A 4,164-nucleotide genomic window follows, 5' to 3' on the forward strand; every position below is an offset into this window, starting at 1 on the left:
CGGGAAGGCAGAGCTTCGCTCAGCGACGCGCGGGGCGCTGGCGCCTCTTGCTCCCGGGAGGTGAACGGGGGATCGCGGCTCAGCGTGACAGTTGCTGCGGGAGGCAGGAGAAGCGGGAGGCTGCTGTTGCCTGCTGGAGTTTCCTCTCAGGGGGGCTTGCTGCTTTTATCACGTCGCTGATGTGTTACATGCTGTTCACTGACCCAGCCTCTGCCGGAGGACAGCTCCTCTTTTACTCGTAGAGCCCCGAGGTTTCTTTCCAGAAGACTAGTGAGCAGGCAATGTATCTTCCTTCTCAGTACGGAGATGTAGCGAAATCTCGGCGAGGTCCGTGGCGTGGTAGTGGTGCATGTCGAGGACAAAGGGTCTGGGTTCTGGCCCTCTGATAACAAGTGCTTGCAAACTATGAGGGTCAACGAACACCAGGCAAGTTGTGACGGCTTGGAGACGAGAGTCTTGGGAGGTGTTTGTGAGGGGCTGTGGAACCAGACACAAGAGATCTGGTTTGCTCCTTTCCCTGTTCGGTGCCCATCTGTAGTATCATGCAATGTGAGTTTTGGCTTCCCAAGTAAGTTTGGCCCAAGTCAGACACGTTGTTCCAGCTGCATAGGGAGCCCTGGGAGGTTCCTCCTGTGTGCTTGCACGTTGTGGTGATGTTTCTAACTAACAGCTTAATTGTATACTTATGGCAAGTGCCCTAAAGGGAGCTTTGGGAGGAGCCAGCCCTGGTTTTGTAACCTATGAAACACCTGAGTTATGCCATAATCTAGAAGAGTATGTTGTCATCCCTTCCCTTCTGTGTGTGTTTAATGTCCCGACTTGCTCGTTGTAATGCTGTGGAGGTGGGCTTTTGTCTGTGATAATGTGTGGAAGACCACATGCGTTACATTTGGCTGACTGTCCCCTATGTGCCTTTCATGTTTACAGCTGTAAAGAGAGAGACTTTCATAGAAGTGTTTCCTTAAAATACTACTGGAAGAAATGCTCTTGTTTGTCACATGGACATGCTGAGAAGTCAAATATTCTCCCTGTTAAGGAGAAGTTGTCTGTGCAGCTTTTCTTTGGGTGGAGTCTATCTGCAAATGATGAAGGTCAAGGACAACCATGCAACCTGTGAAGGGTTTGAGGAGAGTCAAGGGTGCTATGTGTGAGGAGATACTAGTGGAGACATGGCATGTGTTTGTGATTCCCAGGTTTATTGTTGGTGTTCTGAAAATGAGTCTGAAGTGTCTCATTTTTGGATATTGCCTTGGTCAGAGTCCAGCTGTCCAAGTTGTGGGTTCATCAGTGTGCTTTCCTGTTGCATGATGTTTCCTGGGAATGGTGGTTATGAAGCATAGATGTAAACTTTGCAATCGTGTGGTAGCGTAACGTATCTTCCAAGTTGCCTGTGTGTTGAAGAAGGATGATGTTGCCTTTGAGCTGAGACTTTGATGACTGGGTCTTTAACTGAGCTCGTGTCACTCATGGCCTTTAGAACTTTTTATGTTTAATCAAATTATATGGGATTAGCAGAAAGATCTCTTTGCATTTGTCCATGTTGCAGTGCTTGGATTCTGAGACGCTTTGTGCCCAACGTTTCTTTCAATGCTGTCTGTCTGCAGAGGTGGCTTTCCTGTTGCATGCTTGTTTTAGGGTGGTTTCAAGGATTCCCGAGAAGGCGAACACACACACGCTGACTTTTAGGGGGAAAAGCATGCATGTATTAACTACAGATGTGCATTTTGCTAAAGGTATCTTGTAAAGCAAATTAACATACTGACCCGAGGACTGTGAGGAAGATGGACCATCTGTACATTCTTGTGCCATCTTGTGCCGCAAGCTCAGTCCAGCAATCGGTAGGTGTCAGCTTTACGTGGGCGTCCCCACGTAGGCAATGGTGTCCTCGCCATACACCAGCTTGATGCTCTTCGGAAAAATCCCAGTATTTATATTTGCAGAGGAACAGGTTTTGGCACACGTGGCCAGCGGGTGCCTAAACACCCCTCGATTGTAACATAGGGAGCCTATGGCGCATGCGCTCGCTGGCCAGGCGCGCTGCACAAGCCATAGCCACCCTGTCTATTGGTTCATGGGCTTTGTACATGCGGCATATTGTCATCATCCCGCAGTCATGCGCCAATCATGCACACAGCTGTGCTGTGCAACAGCCTGCTGCCCGTCCTCCCCCAGTATTAATCAGCTCTTTTATCTCCGTGGTCAGCATTCCAAGCAACAGGCAACAAACCATCCATTTTCTGTGCTGACTGCATTTTCCTCAGCTATCTACCTCTCCCCCAGTGTTCATCCACGGACCAAAATCCCATCTTTTAACCCATCCGTATACAATGCTCTTTGGGCAGGTTGCAGTTCTGCCTGTACAGAGACAGGGCAGCTGGAAGACTTTGCTGTGGTATAGTGTGAAACGGCTAAAGAGTAGGTTTACAAGTTTGTCCTAGTTGTTAGATGAGGCCCACAGTTGTGGTTCCAAGTCTTTCCCCTTTTTTATCACCCAAAGAAAGTATTTGTGGGAATATGGCTATGGTCTATGGTGTGAGCTGCTGTGTGAGCCTCCTGTGTACTTGTTAGCAGGTGGTTACCTTTTCTGTGTACCTACTACAGCTGACACAATCTGAAATGTGAAGCTACGATTCTTCCACTCCTGTAGGGTTCCCATTAATGCCTTTTTCTTTGTCCAGGTCTGAAGCTGGGCCTCACTTTGGCTAGTAATCCTTAAAACACTGAAAGGTTAAAAGACTGACAGCTCCAGCTGTCCAAGTTGTGGGCTCATCAGTGTGCTTTTGCATGATGTTTCCTGGGAATGGCAGTTACTGTGCACAGACGTACACTTTATGTTCAGATTTGAGAGCATGTACCTTCCCAGTTGTCTGGTGTGCTGAAGTAGGATGATGGTGTCTTTGAGCTGATACTTTGAAACTGGGTCTTTATCAGAGGTGCATGTCTCTTTTCCCCTGGAGAACATTTTACATTTCTTCAAAGTAGTGTTGTTGTCCTAAAAGCAGATTTGTTACCCGCTGTGCAATAGACCAATCTGACACACCCAGGAGATCTATTGCTTTTTGTTGGGGCCTGGGAGCTCAGTGGACTTTCCACAATCCAGGCACACCAGATTCATCAGGTGTGTCTCTTTATACAATAACTATTGCATATAAGTTATTAAACTACTCCTACCTAATACATATTCAGGCTATGTAACCCATATGCAGAGCATTGCATAACCACGACACATCAAAGGCCTTCTCCGCATACGCAGGGGTCTCAGGTGGTCTTTGGTGGTTGTTTGGGGAGGTATTCCCTCCTCACTTTGACCACTAAGTCGCTCTGTGCCTGGTCAATGGTTTGTTTTCCTGCCAAGAGGGACGTCTCATCAATCAGGAAAGAACAGAAAGGGTCAGAATGACCTTGGCTACTTCTGTAGGTATTTGAAAATTGTTTGAAGTTGAAAATTATTAACTAACGTGATTTAGAACAGGATTTTATAATCTAAACCACAATTTTCTAATCTGACATCAGTGCGATGAGCAGAGAAATCTCTTGCATGTGCCCATGTTGTCATCCTTGTTCTCAGTAAGGAGAATTTGCACGTGCAACTTTTCTTTCAATGGTGTCTGTCTGCAGAGGTAGGTTTCCTGTTGCGTAATATTTGAGCACACTGAAAAATTCTGTCTGTTCCACTCCAGAGCAGGTGAAAAAGTTTGCTGTGGTATAATTTGAAATGTGTAAAAGATGGAAAGGTGGTGTAAAAGTTCAGTTTGTCCTAGTTGTTAGATGACCCCACAGTTGTGGTTCCATGCATTTCCCCTTTTTATTGTGCAAAGGAATTACTTTGAGGAACTGTGGCTATGCTCTTTGGTGTGAGCTCCTGTGTGAGCCTCCTGTGGACTTTTCCCCAACTAGATAGCCTTCTTGTGTACCCACTACAGTTGACATAAGCTGAAATGTTAAGCTATGATTCCTTCACTTGTGTAGGTTTCCCATTCTTGCCTTGCTTGTTGTCCAGGTATGAAGCTAGGCCTCCTTGTGACTGGTAACCCTCAAAACATGAAAAGATCTCTTATAATTGTTAGGCTGAGGAAGCAGTTTCCAACCATACCTTGAAGGTGTTCAGCTGCCAAGACAAAGACGTTGGCACACTTCTGTTTCCCTACAATGTCACTGAATGAA

This window comes from Aquila chrysaetos, chromosome 22, assembly GCF_900496995.4.
Source record: "Aquila chrysaetos chrysaetos chromosome 22, bAquChr1.4, whole genome shotgun sequence".
In the NCBI taxonomy this organism is placed as follows: Eukaryota; Metazoa; Chordata; class Aves; order Accipitriformes; family Accipitridae; genus Aquila; species Aquila chrysaetos.